Genomic DNA, 20296 nt, shown 5'->3' with positions numbered 1-20296 from the left:
ACCAACAAAAACATGAAAACCACTGACAGGTGAATTGAACAACTTTGATTGTCTCCTTACAATACAATGTTCTGCTGGAAAACCTTGGGTCTTGACATTCTTGTGGATGCCAATAGTCAAAGTTCCCCCTTCATGGCAGCATCAACAGCACTCCCTGATGGCCCTCTAGCAGGACAACGTGCCATGCAACATCTCGAAAGTTGTTCAGGAATGGCTGAAGGAATGTGACAAAGAGCTAGACATCAAACTGGTCACCACATTCCCCAAATCTCAATCCAACTGAGAGTTCGTGGGACATGCTGGTACTCCAGATGCACGGTGGGGCCTCTTTGGATCAGACTTGGCTATGACATTTCGAGACATGTACATGGACCTTTGGGGTGTCTGCCACCAGGGAATTGGCGGTGGTCCCGTAGATTGTTAAGTGGGGTATCTGCACTTTCCACAGATGCTCCTTTAGATTAGGATTTGGGGAATTTGGAGGCAAAGTGGATGCACTGAGGCCTTTTTTCACATTCCTCGGGTCATTCCTGAGTAGTTTTTGCAGTGTGGTGTGTTAGAGCCCAGTCTTATCCAAGGAGGCCCCATCATGGATCGGGGGTACCTCTGGGGTACCAGCATGTCCTACAAGAGCTCAATCGAATCGGGATCCAGAGAATGTGGATTGTGGAATGTGGAATGTGGAGAATGTGGCCAAATCTCCCTGACTGCAGAGGCCAGCAGGACAACACGCCAAGTCACATCACAAAAACTGTTCAGGAACGGCGGCAGAGTATGGCAATGGGCTTAAGACATCAAGCTGGCCTCCAAATTTCCCAGATTCAAATCTGATGGAGGATTTGTAGGACATGCCAATACCCCAGAGTTACCCCCAGTCCATGGTGGGGCCTCCTTAGATCGGACTTGGCTCTAACGTATGTAGACATGGACACAGGACCTCTGGGGATGCCCTGTCCTGAGCCCTCTGTCACACTCTTGGGCAGTGAGGGGGTGTAGGTGCTCTGCAACAGCATTTGGGTGGGTAGAGCTTGTCAGCTGGCCTCGACATGAGTGCCATAACCCAAAGTTTCCCAGCAGAATATTGCATTCGAAAAAAAAATTTCAACCTTGTTCACGACACCTGTCAGTGGTTTCAGTGTTTTGGCGGATCAGTGTATGTACATTTCTGATCCATTTTTGGTGAGGCAGCGTGTTTATATAATGAACCGCTACACAATTTACAGCTTACACATAAAGACTAACGGTTTGTGAAGATATCTATTCCTTTTAAAGACAACAGTCGGTCCATACCCAGCGCTGAGCTGATGATAGGGAGCTTAATCTCCAGTCATGAAAGAGTACTCTCAGAAGGAGGATTCTTGTTGCAGGCCTGAGAGGTCACAGCCTCCCACTGCCTCCCCCTCCTGACATACTCGCACTGGGTGAAATGGGGACACTGCATTCTGGTCTGCATGTCTGTGTGTGATAATCTGTGTCTGAGAAAGTGTGTAGATCTGTGTGTGTGAATCTAATTTTCCCCTATGTCACAATCATATCTATGTCTAATTTATCTTGATTAAACAAGCACAATTCCACCTATATGATCTTTACATGCTTGTAGGTGGTTTTTCAGGCCCTGTGCAATACCGCCATCTGGTGGATGAATATAGTAACAGCAACACATTTTTTATATGACCCTCGGTTAGCAAACACTGCCTCTATGTGGCACAATACAAGCACTACAGTTATCCACCATGATAATCTGGATCAAGTGGAAGACTCTCAGTAATGTCTCCCTTGGGCTCAGCTGATCATTTTTTCTTATTAAAATGTGCTAAACCTCATTAATTCTATATATGATCATTAAGCATCGTCTCAGCTTGTTTGTGAGGGTGGATCTTCCATTAGTATGCACTGAAGTGATAGAGAGAGGTGATTTCTCCTACTTGTCTGCTCTCAATTACCCTTCAGTCAGTCTAATGAATGCTCCTCCTCCGGAGCCATTATGAAGGCTTTTATGGCACAACACATCATTAAAGAAAAAAGCGGAAGATTAATTAGTCTTCTCCATTTGATAAATTGTTTGATAAATTCAGATAAAACAAGATAATATCACAGGGTTTTTGTATAGAATGGGGTACGGGACGAGGGTCAAACTGTGGTACAAACACATCTTTTAACCTTGATCTGTAGGTTTTCGTCAAAGCTGGGGTTCGCTTACAAACAATTAAAAACATTCAGATCTGGAGGACGTACAGAAAAAGTCTACACCTGCTGAGCTAATCAGCAGCTCCAGAGAAACACCAAGAGTTAGTTCAGACCAGATAAGTTAAAATTAAATAAGGATATTGGTGCCAAATTAAAAGAAAATACAGCATAATGTTTTAGGAACAGCATGCCTCTCTATAGCCTCAGTGCTATTCAGCATATACTTTATCTTACATGTTTCTGGAATAAAAGGGACGACCCTCATTTTTTCACTATATATTAACTAATTTGATGTTTTAATGATGGTGGTTAAGAGCAAAATCTAAAACAAAACCTCCCATAGGTGTTAATTTGGGTTGAGATCTAAGATGCATCAGTTCAGTGACCCCTCGTGCCCTGTGTGGAAGAATCTGCACATTATATGTTTATTCTTTCATTTATTCAGAAATGTTCCTTTAGTATGTCATTCGTTTCTAGTTTGTTTTTTAAACCTAAATATTGATCTTACTTTGCTTGAATCAGAAATAAATATATAAAAAAAAAAAAGTGAAATATAGCTGCAAGCGGTAATACTGGGGTTCAAGCCAGTGTCGATCAATACAGGTTCAACGCTGCAAAAAATCAAGACCTTTGCCAGTTTACGACACCTGCATTAAAGATAAGATTAAGTATATTTCAAGTACTTATGTGGAAATGTCCTGGACGTTTTGTGATGATTGGCCCAATGGTTGTGGTGACAGGTCTATTTATGTGCTGAGTGACGCCGCTTTTGAGGTTCATTGATCAATATCTTCAAAACCTTTGAGACACCAAAAAGCTTTTGCTAAATTTTGATATGCTTGGCCCAAAAATGTTCCACAGAAAATCTGGCAGTTTAGGAGATGATGTCAAAAATATTTTTCTAAAAATTGTGGGTGGGCTTTAATGGTTGTTGAGGCTTTATTGTGGAACACACTGAGCTAAACTTGTCTGCTAAATGTCAAGTCAGCTGGACTTACAGTGTGAGGGGAACTGGCTTTCCAAAATTGTGGTTTTGGGCCCTGGGCCCTTAAGCCTCATCAAGCAGATTGGACTCATGTTTGTTAAGAAGCATTTGGTCTGATCGTTGGTGAAAATCTAATGTGTCTATTTAAATGGGAACAAAAACAAAAGGTTTTCAGCAATTCAGGCTTAAACAAGGTTGGAAATTGGCATCAGCCACCAGCCAAATGCTGGTAAAGACTGCAAGCGTCTGCTAGATCTGCTTCACTCTCCAGCTACTAAACAATGGTAATCTATTTAGTGGCGGGTAGATTTTGGAATCCGCCAGCCACAGCGGCAAATGGACAAAAGAGTAAATTTCAAACCCTGAGTTTGAACCACTAAAGGCAAGTATAATGCATGAAAGCAGGATATAACTGACTGGAGCTGACGCGAAAACTCACTCCTGTCTCTCTAATCTGCATACCTCTTCTTTAAAATCTAGACATGTCTCACTAAGTGAACCTTTGCGTAAATTAACATTCATACTCACAAACACAGTGACTATAAATGTGTGTTGGGACAAAGCAGACAGACACCAGACAAATTCATCACGTCATCCTGAACCACCACCAGTCAGCCTGGAAAGAATCGCCCAGTCGCCGTCGCATTATAGTGATGATGACAGATAAACATCCTGTCACAGCTCGCCATTTGATTGAAGCACCGCCTGTTTTTTCGGCACCTCCAGTAAACATCATAAACTCCTGGCTTCAGTCTCCTCAAGCTGCACACGGTTTAATTGTCATTTGGTAGGTGCAAAAAGAGTGACATAAAGAGAAGAAATCACAAAATCAGTGTGTCTATCAAGTATTGACTGATATGCATTATTACCTCAGAGCTTAATCGGTGTCTGGGGGCTCCACACATCATTGTTTTGCCATCAGAGGGTCAAGGACAAGCTTTTAAAACAATCGCTTTTCCCATTAATGCCTTAAAAACTCCCCCTGTCTTGTCCCATCCCACCCAATGTCACCGTCACCTCCTGCACCCCCTTTTTTTCAGTCCGAGCCTACTGGGAGATAATATTTTCTAATTTCTGGAACACATTGAGGGGGGTGCAAACAGAAGGTCCACCTTAATCTATCACAGCTCCACCAAAGGGGTGCAGGGGTGCGCGGTGACAGGCACAAAATCGCAGAGCCGGTGGGGAGGAGGGCAACAGACGCAATTAAGGCTCATGAAATGCAAATGCCGCTTTACGCGAGGGGTTGGGGCTGGGGAAAAACGTCTCCGTCTCTCCTGGTCGTGCTGCCATCTGCTTGCCATCACCACCAGTGGAAGAACCTCTGGGTCTTGGTAATTTGTAGCTTTAATAATTTTCTCCCTCAGCTGGAGAAGAAAGAGGGAGATGGGGATGAAGGGAGCAAGAGGACGTGCAGCTGGCTAAGATTAGATTTAGATTAGCTGGTCAGATCACACGGAGATCTGACCTCTTACACTTTAGCGCAGGCATAAACACACTAGCATGTTCACACGCAAGCATGCGTCACATGTGCAGCCCCGCTCTCGCTTCCACCAGTACTTGCCTACATCCCATCAAAGTTGACCCTGATCCGAGGTGTACTTCTGGTCGAGCGGGTCCATAAATCCCAGAGGATGTCTGGAGGTTATTTCGGAACATGATCCCTGGCCGCTGGGGGCCGGGCCGCAACCCCATGAGCAATTCTGGGTCCTAACTTTCCCTGGAGCGCAGTTCGTGAGGTCAAAGTGGACACAGTGTGTTTTTTTTTTTTTCTTTTTCCCTGATGACACATCCATTCATTTGTCATGTGCAAAAGAACAGCCGTTTTGAGCCTACACACACTTGCTAACACCCACCATACCAACCGATTTCCAAGGTCAATACCGGGCCAAGGTCAGCGCCACACATACCCGACCCCTGACCCTGCGGGCGTCCATCACGCTCAGGAAATAAAGCCAAGATTGGCAGCTGATGTACTCACGGACTAAATCAACTTCAGCCTGTGCCATACATCAAAATCACTTCCACCGACATGCACTCGCACTGAGCGCCTAATCATTTTATGCTATGAAAGAGCAGAGAAGATGGACGGGAGCTTTGTGGTGGATTTAGCGCAGGCAGTGGAGTGGAAGTGCGTCTCTCCGTCTTTAAATGTGGTTTAACATCAGCGAGTGCACCTTCAGCAGCTGGGGAACATCGGTTAACATACGACTGCCAACAAAATGGCTCCTTTTCTGCCTCATGAAACTGAAGCAGCACTTGTAACACTTTGACGAGACACAAATATTTGAGACTGGAGGTTTTCTTCAGAGATCAGCACCTACATTTACATGCATTCCAATATTCTACTTTTATTCCCAATGAAACAATAGTCTGAATTTAATACAGGTTTAGTAAACAGCATATTTTGTCCCTGTCTTCCTGTCCGGGGTTTTCGGTTTACGACAGAATTTGTGTAAAAATAAATGAATTAAAACCTGAGCTGACGATAATAGAAGTCATCAGCATGCATGATATGTCAAGCCTACAGTATAGGTTTGAGCAGTATGATAAACTATCCCAACACTGTAGCAAGAAACTAGTTGTTTTAACTTAACCCTTTGAACCGTAGTTTGATTTCTTTGAGTAAAAAAGAAGAAAAGGCAATGACCAACTTGGCAAGAAATGTCCCACAAATTGCAATAAATTAGTAAAAGGTGACCTGAAAATTAGTTTTAAAAAACAGGCGAGGTTATTAGAAAATTATCCCCCCGCAGAAAAAAAAAAAAAAATCCATAAAACTAGACTCATAAATATTATATTATATTATATTTAACATTATGTTACAGAAAAAAATGCATATACATATTTTGGAAAAAGCTACTTGAGGTGTTCCACTTTTCCATATTTTGATGTAATGTAAGATGTTAGGGCACGTCAATCAGAGTATGCATGGCTGCATGTAAACCAGAATATTAGTGGAATACAGCTACGTATGTTAACAGCTTACAAGGAACATTGTCTTTTTCAGAATAAGGGCAAATTTAAATTTAATCACTGTTTTTGACAGCACAACATCTGCAGCATAAACACACCCAGTATGGATCATATGTGTTGTTGCATAAATGACCAGCACGATGGCCTCCTGCCACACAACACAGTCAAAGCATGTGCCTGCTCTGGATTTTCATTTCAATGAAACCCGCTCTGGAAGGGGCGCGACAGGAATCTCTCAGCTCTATATGGAGCAAATAACACAGGCAGTGTGACTTTGTGCATGGTGTGAGTATTAAATGCTATAATTACGATGGCATGGTAAGTGGTTGCAAGTGGTAAATGGTTGCAAAACTGCAAGAAAGTTTCAGGGCTGGCATCAGGCTGCTGCGTTTAATCTCTGCAGACAGACGGATAGACAGAGACACGCAGATGGCTCTCATGAGGTCCAGTAAAGCTTCATACTGGTCGGATGGACGGCAGTAAAAGCTCTCTGAATGGTGTCGATGAAGCATCATAAATTCCCCGGGCAATAACGGGGCCTCCTATGGGAATGGGGCACACAGCAGCCAAGTAATTTGGAGCTGTGCTGCATTTAAAACTTTGAGAGCCCCATTCATGGGGGGGTTATTATTTTATTTTACAATCTATTCATTCCACAATACTATAGTGCACATGCACACATACATGCACGTGCACACACACACACAAAAAGACTCTAACAAGTGTTTGTACACAATAGGATGTCAGGGATTAACCGTTAATCAGTTAACTGTAGAAATATTTTTGACGGTTTATGCATGTCAGTCTATAGGTTTTTGCAGAGGTGTGATGTAACAAAGTAATAATACTTCATTAGAGTAATTAATGGGAGTACCTGAAGCCTACTTTACTTTAGTTTTTATATTTCTGTGAACTTTCACTTTTACTCCGCTACATTTCCCCTAAGCATCTTAGCTACTTACTGCAACATAGGAAAGGGAGGGAGGGCGGGAGGAGGGAAAAAGTAGACGGACGAAGGATTTAAAACTGGATTTGTTTTTCTTCAAATGTAAAGTGTGCTCTTTTTAAAGGTGGTCTATGTGAGATGTAAGCACCTAACATAATGATTTGTAATTCTCAAAAAAAATGTGACTGCTGGCTTTTTTGTCACCAGCATTTAGTCATTTACTGGTAAGATATCTGTACTTTTACAGTATAGGTTAGAAGTACAGGTTTCAGGTACATCAACCACAACTGGGTCTTTATCTATTACAAGAAATGCTCTAATATCCTCAAAAATTCTCAAAACATCCTGAAGTCCTGGAAATGTCTTAAAGTCCTAGAAACATGTATGGGGCTGCTGTGACTGACCCCTGGTCTCCTGTCATTTTGCAAAAGTGGCCCCTAAACAAAGCAAGCCGAGTATCTCTGGTGTAGTGTCTTGTCATGCAGTTGAGAGTATTTCAGCAGCCTCTCTAGCTAAGAAAAACAGCTAAAATTATACTAAAATTGTACATAATAACACTTTGTATCCTGTTTTCGAAGCGTTTGCTTCAGTGCCAAGCATGAGCTTTGCTGCCACTATCTGGACATTGTCTGTGTGAAATCTCTTCTTTCTTCTGCAGTGAAAAAACTGTCTCAGCCACCAACACAAAGCATGTCCTCAAGCTCTTAAAGGACACCCTGAGATGAATACCCAAATGATTTATTTACAGCTCTGAAAGGCACATATGCAGCTCCTAATTATGATATCACTTTCCTTTTGAATAATTGAGCTGAAAAGGCTCCAAAAAAGAAAAAAAAATCTTTCTGTCCTTAGAAACACAGAGATTCAGACCTAAAGGCTAATGAAACTGTGATTAGTAAACCTAATTAGTCAGCTACTTTCCCAGCTTTTGCATGTCCTGAAATCACCATTCATGTACATGGAGTAGAGACAGGGTGATTAGTGGAACAAAGACGGAGGCTGTAATCTGCTCTCAATGGAGTGTCAGCCGTGGCCCATCAGGAGATAGCGGGGCCCGGCTGATAGCGAGGGGACTGTCGGACTGGTAAGTGCCCGTGTAGCCGGGAAAGCTGAGGAATCCCAGGACAAAGGAGCAGGGTCGGGGGAAGATAAGACAGGACGCAGGGGCATGAATATCCAGCCGTACTGTATTATGCATTCATGGAAACAGAACAAAGAGGAAATATATAGTGTACTCTGCATGCATGCAGTACACAAGCCACAAGCTTCACACACCAGCGCATTAAAATTAAACTCTGTGAAGTCCAATCTGATATCAGTTCCACACAAATATCCCTAAACACTATTATATATGCAGAAAGAAATATTAACCGCAGAATACAGTGAATTATTTTAATCTTTTAACTCAGAAACCAATAAGAAAATGCAAATGATGTTTTGATTTAATATGCACCATCTTAGTAAGTAAATAAATAACCTTGCTTTACAGTGGTATTTATGTCTGAATTTTGCCCATATTTGGTATTATATTATTTTTTTACGTTTGCTGTAACAATTTTAATGAACAGTGGGGCTTCAACAAACCGTTATTTTGATTATATTTCGATGATCTGATGATTATTTCTTTAATAAAATAGACAAATTATTAAAGATACAGTGGGTAACCTTTTTCGGGACAAAGGACTATGACAAAAACACATGTTCCTCATCCCACCAGTCAGAGCCGTGGAGTCTCTAATGCAGCTAATATGTGTCAAGATTCTGTCACTGCATTATTTCCCGCTTCAAGTGTTTTCAGAAACATATTTTAGAGCACTGTTAAGGTGTAAAATAAGAACGTTTTGCTCCAGCCGGTTGGTGGTGTTTTCTTTCAGCTCAAATGTTTTAAACACGGCAAACGGCTCACATTTTACAGCTGAAGATTTCACAGAAATATGTTCCTGAAAACACTTTAGGTAAATAATAGGCAATGCAGTAACAAAGTCTTGACTCATATTTGTTCATCACTGCAGTTTGACAGTTGAAGTTCATGGCGTGATTGACTGCTCCACTCTGAATGGTTGTTTTCCTCAGTCCGTGATAGATTATGGCAAATGCCATTAGAAGTACGAGGAGTTTTGTCAGACTATCTGTCTCATGTGCTAATGTGTTGATTTAGTGAAAGTTCAAGCAAACATGACAAAAATCTATTTCTATATAAGTTACCAACTACAGCTTTAAACCAATGGAATTTTGGAAAGTGGGCAGATAATAAGCTATTTAAATAATTGACCAACTAATTTATTAATTCATTTGAATTTTTCTTAAAGAGAAAAAAATTCTCTGATTCCAGCTTCTTAAATGAATATTTTCTGATTCTTTACTCCTCTATGACGGTAACCGAATATCCTTGGGTTATGGATGAAACAAAACAACTGGGGACATTATTTTCGCTTTGGGACACTTTAAAAAAATCTGGCATTTTATAGAAGAAGAAACTCACAGATTAATTAAGAAAATAATTGACAGATTTATCAACAATGAAAAACTCATTAGAAGAACCCTATTTACTTCATTTGAAAAATATTTGGTGGTAGATGATGACCGAACAGTTCAAACGCAAAACTGTACATCGTTAAAAAGATAGAATCATGTTAGTGGCTTCACAAGGTAATATTTACATCCCCACAGCCTATATAAATTATAAAATAATTAAAAATGATAAAAGTCTATAGGATTATACACTGGAATGTTACATCAATGGGTTAAATTGAGTGATAAAATACACACACAAACATGCACAAACACACAGGCCCATGCTGAAGTTTCAGGATATAAGTTTCACGTTTAAGTTTTCCTTTTAAAAAATCTAACAGAGGATCATTTATCAAGGAGACATGTTGATGGGCCACAGTCTGCATGTGCGTCTGCATCTATAAGTGTGCAAAACCTGAAGTGGTCTGCAAAGGACTGTTGGTTTGTGCAGCCCTCTGTTGGCCTGACCCTCTGAGCCTGCATAAAACCCCTCAGCCCTCAGCCCCTGAAACACTGTTGCACTTGCAGTTCAGCGCTGTAAATCACACACACACACACACACACACACACACACGTACGTACGTCTGGATAATGTTCACACTGCCACCACTCACACAGGCTTTTCTGCAGCCTCGTGCAGCACTGGGAATTTTGAGGACACCCCCCCCTTCAACACACCACTCAGCCCCTTTATGCTTTCTTGCCTTCTCCTTCTATTTCTCCCCCTAACAATCAAAGGCCATATGGCAAACATATTCCTACGGTTCATTGGCTTTTACGGCTGTTGTTTAAAGAATGGGCCGTGGCTCGACTGGGGGGTGTTCCGGGGGCTAGTGTGAAGGGCAAAATAATATAGTCTGCCCTCAGTCCATTAGAGAGCCTTTATTTCTATTAGTCCAGTCACTGGGCACTGTGGGACCATTGAAAGAACCCCCGGTTAATTAGGAAAGAAAAACATAAGCACATAACGTGTTTTAAAGCAAAGTGGATGCTGCCGATTTCTTTTGCATCTCTGCACCCGCTCGCCGGGCATCAGTCCTTTAATGCGTCATTTGATCACTTCACTGGAGCTAATTGCGCTTCACCGGGAGATTCAGCAGTCATATTAAATCGACGGCCAAACAAAAACTGATTACATTCTGCTTAAAGTGTCTTAATCATACATGAAAGTGACTTTGGGTTTCTCCGAGTGCTTGCAGAAAGGTAATTTGCTCTGCTTCAAAAGTTAATGGTCCACAATATTTGGCACAGACAGCAAAGTGCCACCAAAACACACTGGAGGTGTTAACACGAGGATATTTGTAGCAGTGTTTTTCTTCGCTGACAGGGAGCAATAATTCAGCAACATTTGGAAACATTAAATCGTTTCCACTGATCCAGAGCAGAACCTCTTGTGACAGACTAAAGTGTCAACTTTCTCAAAAACGAGTTAGAGGAAAACTAAACACAATAACAAGGAACTCAATCTCCAAGGCGTTTCATGCACATTTGGCTCATTCTGCAAGGTGGACTTTAGAGTCTCCTTTCTGTCAGCGGTGGCTTTTTACAGCAAGCTGTAAGTCACTCGGACAGCGTCCTGAACCCTGCGGCTGACCTGCATCTGGACAGCATCTGGGGTCACCGCAGTCACCCTGACAAGTGCTAAACCATCTGGAGACTTCCTCCTTCACTTTGAGGGGTCACTGAGGAGGGGTGATGAAGGGGACTGCTACAATGGAGGCCTGAAAAGCTCCTTTTACACTGGCCATTCAAGGCGTGAATTTCACGCCGTTATGCCGCCTCACCGATCTGTATGAAAGGTACAATCGCAGAATGGGAGGACGGAGTTGTCTTGCCTTTAGTTCGCCCTTTTTCACCAAAATTAGTGCATGTATGCAGGGATATTTTAACCCTGAAAAACCTAGTTCAGCATCAGTTTTCTTGTGCTACATTCAGACACATCTCTAAAGCTGTTTCACAGTTTGAAACCAGAGCAAATTGGTTTGATTTCTTTCAAAAATGAGAAAAAAGGCAATGATCAACTTGATTTAAAAAACTTCCCAAAATTTGCAAGAAATTAATAAAGGATGATGACAAAAATGACCTGAAATTATTGTTAAAAATGAAACAGGATTTAAAAAGCAGCGGATAGCACTTAATAGTCAACTCAAAGAAGAAGAAAAGGGGCCTTAAATTTCCATAAATTGGGAAAACAAGAGGTCCAAGAGCTCGTTGTCCTCCAAGCATAAGACAAGATCATATGTCAAACCATGTAACAAGGACAGGTAAATGATTGCTATTGTCATATTATGCCATTGCTATTGTTTAGAAAGTACTGCCAGCGAGTATATTATAGACAGAGACAGATGCTGTTGCGTTATGTCCCCCATTTTTTGATTCTATGATGCCAGCATGTTGTCTAAAATCTCACATTGGAGATGAACGATTGTTGTTTGATACTGCGTAAAAATGCATGGAGAAGGGACTCTGTAGCAGCCCTATAGTGCAATCTCTGTTTAAAAGGATATAAAAATGGGGGTGATTTAAGAAAGAAGAACAGAGTATTGGCTGTATGTTTTGGAGAAGTGATTTTAACTGCTAGTGATTATAATACAGCATATTCAGCAGTATGGGAGATTAAATACTCTCGCAAACCACTCATCGCTAAGCACTTTAAAAATGAGAGGCCCTCTATTGAGGAATCCTCTGTTGTGGCTTGTTAAGTACTCTTGGATAATGGAAATGATTCGATGTTAACTGTTACTATTCCCTTGTGGCATCCATTCCAAAAACATCCTCCTCTTCCTCTTGAATTCCTCTGATTTTGTCTGTCTCTCGGCTACTATGGCCAAGTTGAAAGGATCTCTCTGTATTCAGATATGCAAACAGCTTCTGGTGAAGGGTGAGGAGTCAAGAGAAACATTCCTCACCAAATAGAAAACAAGTGTCCTTGAGAGAACATGATACTTTCTCTGCTGGCGAGTGTAGCGCTCAGAGAAGAAAAAAGGAGATAAACATCGCCCCGACAAAAGGAGGAGAGCGTTGAAGAGGGAGCTCAGTGCCCTACACTACTTGAAACACTTGAAAGAGTTCGCTGTGGAGCCCTGGGGTGGACTCGGCACTCAGGATGAAGGATCCTGCTACAGGAAGTAAACAAGGCGCTGAGAAAACACAGTGAAATGTTTTAGACTCAGAGGATGGATTGGGGATAAAAAGGGGGTTTTTCACCAAAAAAAGGGGAGGTTGTTAATCAAGTTGCGAGGGAGGATGGGATTGCGAAGGACAAGAAGGGATGTGAGAGCTGAAGGAGTGATAATGGATTACAGAATCATTAGTCTCAGGTGAAAGCTGCAGGACACACCAGGACGCTGTATAGAGAGCTAATTGCACCATGGGAGGCGCCGTCACTGAGGGCTATTGTTCTGTGGCTGCTGCGTCTCACAGGCTTGTAATTAAAGAAATCATTAGGATCGAGACGCACAAAAGGATGGCATCTGACAGCAAATATTATGTCATTCCTCAAAGTCAGTGAGGGAAATTACATAAAGAAATTGAAGGTAGATAAAAGGAGTATTTGAAATATATTAGATTTGTCTAACCTTTGATTTAATGTTATGACACAAGAACTGTCTTTTACAAGGACGTCCTTTGTAATGATCATGCGCACATACAGAAAGCGTTAAGGCTCAGTATTATTAAAAAAAATTAAAATAAATCACAGACCAGTACCCTTGAACTGATACAGATAAAAAATTAAGTACTTCATTTCAAGGCTGCACAATAAATTGAATATTAATACATATCATGCTTTTGGCTTCCCACAATTTTACATGAGTATGACTGTTGTATTGATGTTTAAAATAAATGCTCCTCACAGAGAGGACTCCACAGCATGCCAAATGAAGCGCTTCCTAAACTTACAGTCAGCCCCCACTTCTGAAGAGCTGCTGAATGTTGCATGTGCAGAGGCATAAAACAGAAATTATCTGAAACCAGCATTATTATCTGTTGTTTGGAAGTCTTTCAGATTCAGCAGAGTACATTTGTGTCTGCGCCGCAAAGCAACACAACTAACTTGTTAAAACACATGTCAAAACATCACAATCGGCATAAAGATGAAAGCATGAAGACCACAAAGAATAACATCTACAATGTCAACTCACCGAATCCCCGTCCTTGTCCAGCGTCAACTCAGACATCTATGACAGTGACGCCATCACCACTGTAAAAAAGAAAAAAATTAAAACATCAAAAATACAGCAACGTTTATCTATTCACAGGACATGCAATACGTTTAGGTGAAGAAAAACCTTCTTAAAAGACTGATTTTGATGCAAATATTCGTATTTTAACTGGAATGTAACACAACACGAAAGTGAAAGCACTGGTTTGTTTATTTAAATGTGAAACTGTCATTAAAATATTTTGTCCCTATAATCAATGAATAATCATGATACAAAATTGTGATCTCAATATTGATCAAAATAATCAAGATTATCATTTCAGTCATAATAATACAACCCTACTTCATGTGGTGCCTTTTTTATGGACTTGCGAATGCAGTGCAGCTCTCCCTGAAGTTTTCTCCATGTTTATCATGTTGCTCATATTCACGGTTTTTCATGAAATAATCCATCTGCATTTTATGCAGTTGTTTTAATCAGACACTACAGTATAGTGTCATTGGTGGCATCTTAGCTCGATGAACTACAGACTGCCAAATACTCCTTGCTTAACTTCAACACAACACAGACTGAATGGGTTGTAGCTGCATCAGTAGTGAGCCAATCACGCATCGCGTTAAACTGAAGATTAGCTGTGAGTAAATCTATACAAATAGTCATTTTTCTCTAAATCTGAATACAAGAGGGACAAAATGCAGGTATCTTTGACTGGAGGAGTTTCCATGCTACTTGGCACTGTTTTTTTTTGGCAATTAGCAGATGTCAGCACTCATTTATGCTCAATGTTAGATACATACGCAGTCATATATTGAGTCCATTGTGCACGTTTTTTGAAAGCTTACGGAAACAGAGAAGTACCACCAGAGAATGTGGGGCAGTGTAGTATTGCACAAGTGAGATACAACTTTGATACATCTTTGAATGTCTGCCAGCTTTTCATATAGAATAGACAAAAGTGATGCTTTCTCCATAAAATAAAAGACATGTCGCAGAATAAAGGGGTAAGTTTTTTCTGCTATGGCAACTATGATTGATAAGCCCTCAACACAATCACAGAGAATCACTACGGACAGGATTAGGAGTCGTTGCTGCCGCTCATGTTCTTCAGTTGTGTGTAATCAATAGGAGCTCTTGGTTCATTCACTATTGAGCTAATGGTAAATGTGATGGGACCCTGGGAAGTGCTTCTCATTAACAGAAACTAGCTTTTAATGATGTCCCGTCTCATTTAGGCTGATGATAAGAATTGATCCTTCTGCCGCCCATTGACTGCCTACTGTTTGACCTTTGGACCCTGAGTACAGTAGTTAAAATGTAAGCCCGCCAGAGCGTTTTTATAGGAGGTCGCTCTGCATCTGTCACTGCAGGCCAGGGATACTCAACTTGCTTTGCATAGGGGCCACTTTTGCAAAATGACAGGAGGCCAGGGGCCAGTTGCAGCAGCCCCGTATGTGTTTCTAGGATTTTATAAAGTTTCTAGAATTTTAGGATGTTTCCAGGAATTTAGGACATTTCGAGGCTTTTGGGACAATGCTTGAATTTGATGACATGGGTTTTGGGATGTTCCTAGGATTTTAGAAGGTTTCTGGGGTTTTATGACATTTCTTGAATTGTAGTATGTTTCTAGGATTTAAGGACTTTTCCCAGTTTTTAGGACATTTCAAGGATTTTATGACGTTTCTAAGGTTCTAGGGCGTTTCAAGGATACACTGCTATGATTTTAAGTTGCTTGTAGGATTTAAGATGTTTCCAGGACTTCAGAACATTTTATAGGATTTTTTACATTACGGGCTTAGCTGGGACCTTCGTGCGGGGGATCATCCACTGGGACTTTTTTAATAAATAATCTCTATTTTATGCACTCTGGCACCTTATGTATACTAAAAGTACAAAAATAATTCCCAGTGTGAATCACGATTTTTGAGTATCAAGTTGAGTATCACTGCTGTAGGCACGCACATACAGCAGGAAGAGGTGGAAAATGTGGAACTGGCATAAGGATATAATGAGAAGTGAGGAGAGGGAAGGTCAGCGATAAGGCTAATGGTTGATGATGAGGGTGAAAGTGATGTGACGATGTTGCTGATGTTGCACTCTTTGCCCTCTCTCTGCCCCGGGGCACTGTCTCCCAGCTGATCCCACAGGCCCTGACTATACCCTCCTAGACACTGCCCCTCTCTCCCTGGTGACCCTCCATAGCCCGCAGGCAGGAGTGACAAATGAGTGACAGAGCGAGCACCTTGTTGTCCGTGTTCAGGGACCAAGTGAAGGTGCTCGGTGGTCATTATAGACGACCAGGGGCACTGCGGGGGGAAGCCCCAAATGATCTCACCTCTGTGCTCTCAGCTCACCTCTTTATATGCTAATGACTCTATGAAGCTGTCTGATGTGCTAATTTGTAACAGCTTGGCCAATCAGCGGGGAGCTCTTTGGTTGCCATGGTGCCGCTCAGCAGGAGCGCCCTGGTACCGGGGTGAGTTCGAAAGGCGGCAGGTGGACAGCAGGGCCGTTTGGTTCCTGTCTTGTCACCTCATCTCTGTCATCTGGCTGTGGGCACCAGCTGAGTCCCGCTTCCACATGTCGAGACCCTGAGATAACCACCACGGAGAGGTCACTTTACCTCCTTTAGATCTGCAGGCTGCCCCCTTTAGTGTTAAAACACCAGCGTCTGATGTCAAATAAGGACAAATTTGTAGTACCAACATTTTCAGAGAGCAGCACAGCAGGCCTGAAATGATTTTTTTCTATATCTGATTGAGATTAAATTTAATTAAAAACTGCATTAAAATGTTTTCACTGCTAAATTTTATTTATACAGAAAACCATATTGAGAATTCAGTCACATTTGCAAAGGCAAGAAATAAAACTAAACCACAGATAACAAGATAAAAAGGCCAGTGAATTAAAAAAGACACTTTAATATACTTAGATAGTTTCATCCTTTAAGCCCAGCAGCTCAAGGTATTTTTTTCCCTAAATACGCATAAAATATAAACTTCCAAGAATAAGAACATTTTGTATGCATGTATGGTGGGATATATTTCTGTGATGGCAAGACAGTGGGGTCATTTAAGGATAAGTACGGTGGCTGAAAAGGACAAGCACCCCACAACGGCCCAGCTAAAGACATGAGACCAATACAAATCCACATATGAAGATCCAAGAAAAATACACTTATAAAAGTGCAGTCAGTAGAGCGCAGATCGCCGCAACGTGACTGCCCAGACAGATTTGGCCATCTAGACAATTCTTGTAGACGTGCTGCAGGATGTTTCAGATACCTCCCAAAAATTTTAAAAATACACAGCCTGTCTATACCCGCTAACAGACACCGTACGTAAAATATAGAAACAATAGCATTATGATGATTGACTGCATCTGAACAGCCAAAATTTTTTGATCCATGTCATTAATAACTGGACTTTGAACAGTTTTAACAACAAAGTAGGATTTATCAATGATAAACACATTCAAAACAGAACCATTTAACTAAATATCCTGCTGGAGCCATGATGAAGGCCAAAATTTGGTTAAGTTTTGTAGTGGAGTAAAAAATGTGGCTCCTACTAACAGTCAATGACAGTATAAAAACAGTCAATAAAACAACTTTTTCAACAATTATGAATCACCGCAACCGTAAGAGATCCTTCACTATACAGTCTTAAATGTGCACACAAATATTAGGCTGATTGTTCCAGTAGTTTGTGAGATTAGCTTGTGTGAACATATAAAAACACACAAATCAAACGCATAACCCCCTCCAGGCTCACGCATAGCAGAGGATAAAGGGCAGCATGATAATGTTTCGAGGCTTCCAATATTCATCAGTAAACACGTAAATAATCACAAAAATAATGTGCAGATAAAACACTCATTTTTGATTGCCACATTTTAGCATTTGCTAAATTTTCAGCTTATTTTGAAAGAAATCGTGAAAGCCTGTGAGAGTTGTATTTTAGCCTGTAGTGTGTTTAATTGCTCAGAAATTAAGGCTATAAAAATCAGGTAACATTCACAGCACACACTCACAGCTGTACTGGAGTTAAGAGTGCCCACAAGTCAAATGCAAATTACAGTTTATTTCTTTCGAGAAATCCAGTAAATCACTCAGGGGACATTTGGGACATTTGGATGCTAATGCGAGTAAGCAGAATGAAAGAGGTTATCCCCCACTTTGAGAGGCCGCAAGTGCCCTAATCCACAACAATCACCTCAAAATGAACCAACTTTCCACTGGAGACAGTGGCTCAACAATGAGACCCGGCTTCCTTTCAAAGTACCATCAAATCAGTCATTCTGTCATTAATGAGCTGTTGTAAAAACACATTGTCTTTGCCAGTGGGAATGAGGAAGGGTGAGGGGGAGAGGAGTCCCCATTCACAAGAAACATTCGCTGTAAAAAGCTCTTTTCTGCCCTCCTCCGCCTCCTCCTCAGGTCTATACTTCCACTGCTACCAATTAGCCATCCTGCTCAGTAAGAAGGGACATAATTGGGCTGTTTGCCTGTTAAAGGATGGGCCTGCTGGTGACTCCAATGAAGCTTTTGGGTTCTTTTCAGGAAAGATGGAATTATAAAAGAGACAATAGCATTAGGTTTCCTCTCACACCAAGGCAGCCCTTTGCCCACTAAATTGCCAGTTAAAAGAGGATAATGGCAGATTGATTAGACCTAATGGACTAATTTTTCAACTAACACCATTTGCTAACAATTTTTCACTCTTTTCAACATCCTCTGTGCTCCTGGAGCGAAGAGGGAAAGTGCTTTCATACGCAGTAAATCACACACAGTGAGCCACATTAGAGCCTTTACTTTGTGCAGCAGTTAACAATACAGTTTTGTTTCTGAGAAATATTGCCACTTCAACCTGCAATTACTCTTGAGAGTGACTGTTGCTTGTTGATTGCCAATTAAGTAAAAGCTAAGGTTAAGTCAGGTAATTTGGGACACTTTTTTGGTAGATTACAGGGAAAAGGACTCTGAAGACTACCTTAAGAGTTACTTTTAGAACTTGTTATGGATCTCTGCAGTATTTTTATGAAGAAAATATCTTGCCAAGTAAAATACTTTATAACCTTTGGACCTTCAGACACATCAACAACCCCAACCTCACTCGGATTACATGTTTAGGTAAAATGGGACTGACATTTGTGCTTGCTAGTGTGCAACGATTTTTTATTGTTGACTTTTGTGGCTAACATGGACTCTCTGCATTATCTTTAATATTTTTAAGTGACAAAAATACTTAAAACGTCAATATGACAGGGAGGCACACATTAAGATAACTTGAGTTTTTCTGGCACCTGGTAGACTAAAACCATGCCGGTTTCTCTTCAGAACTAGAAGTACCTCCTGGCAGGTGTATGCCACCGTGCACCAGTCAAGTCCCAGTTACAGTTTGCATCCTCGTCTGTGAAAACGTGGAAAAAAACTAAAGTGACTTGTGAAAATATTTTGATCCTAAGTCAAACTTATATTTAAATGCCACATCCTACAACCATTTATGTTGTTATTATGGTTTTAGCTATTGCACTCTTATCGCCAACAAGAAACAAAAACAGTTAAATTGAATTGAATTGAAACAATCAACCTGCCACATGGCTTACCTTGGAAATTATTGGACAGGTAATCACTTGTCCAATAACTTCCAAGGTAAGCCATGTGGCAGGTTGATTGTTTCAATAATCTCTTTGTTCTGCCCATCCTAGTTATCTCAGACCAATCAAAATAACTGATGTTTAAATTAAAGTAAATTTGTAACAACAATAAATCACGTTTGGTGATCGGCTGGTAAAATCTGAACAGCCGAAGATGTAATATCTCATTTGCCCCATTTAATCTGTTGTTCAATATTACCTGACTTTACCCTACATAAATTTAAAGTTACATTCTTGAAAAAGAATAAACTGTAATTAATAGTTGATGGATTGTGAGCGGTTATCACCTGTGCTTCAACCCAAAGACAGACCTTGCATAGATTCTTGAGCTGGTTGAATGGGTTTAGAGCCCCCATCAATCTTGGCTACGGCTTGTAAAAACTAGTCTGTCAAAACACTTTAAACTTGGCACGGCCATAGAACAGCACGAACAATTTGCACTTATCAGAAATTAAAGGGCATAGCTATAGACGTTAAGGAATGTCAGCACGCTGTGGTTGATGGGGGCAGGAAAAACTAAATGAGGATCATTAACTGGAAATAAAACTCCTGCAAGTAGGTACGTGCCACACAAAGGGGCATTTCTTTGGGCTCATTTTTTGCGGCTTCAACCCTACAAGAGAAGATGGCAGTATAAAATTCTGATGGGACTACGATGCATCAGCCAAAAGACCCTCAATTACTCAGTCTCACCTTTACCTAAAATGTCTAACAACCCTGGCTAACCCATGTCACTCATGATATATATTTGCAAAATTAGGGCCCAATTAGAAGTAATGGGCCTTGCAGTGTAAAATTTATTACCATGCGGATTTGATTAAGCACAGCAAAGGCTGCAGACTGATTGTTATATCTGAGAGCTTCAATGCC

The sequence above is a fragment of the Plectropomus leopardus genome, chromosome 19 (assembly GCF_008729295.1).
Source record: "Plectropomus leopardus isolate mb chromosome 19, YSFRI_Pleo_2.0, whole genome shotgun sequence".
Classification (NCBI taxonomy): Eukaryota; Metazoa; Chordata; class Actinopteri; order Perciformes; family Serranidae; genus Plectropomus; species Plectropomus leopardus.
Note: the sequence above shows the minus strand (reverse complement) of the source record.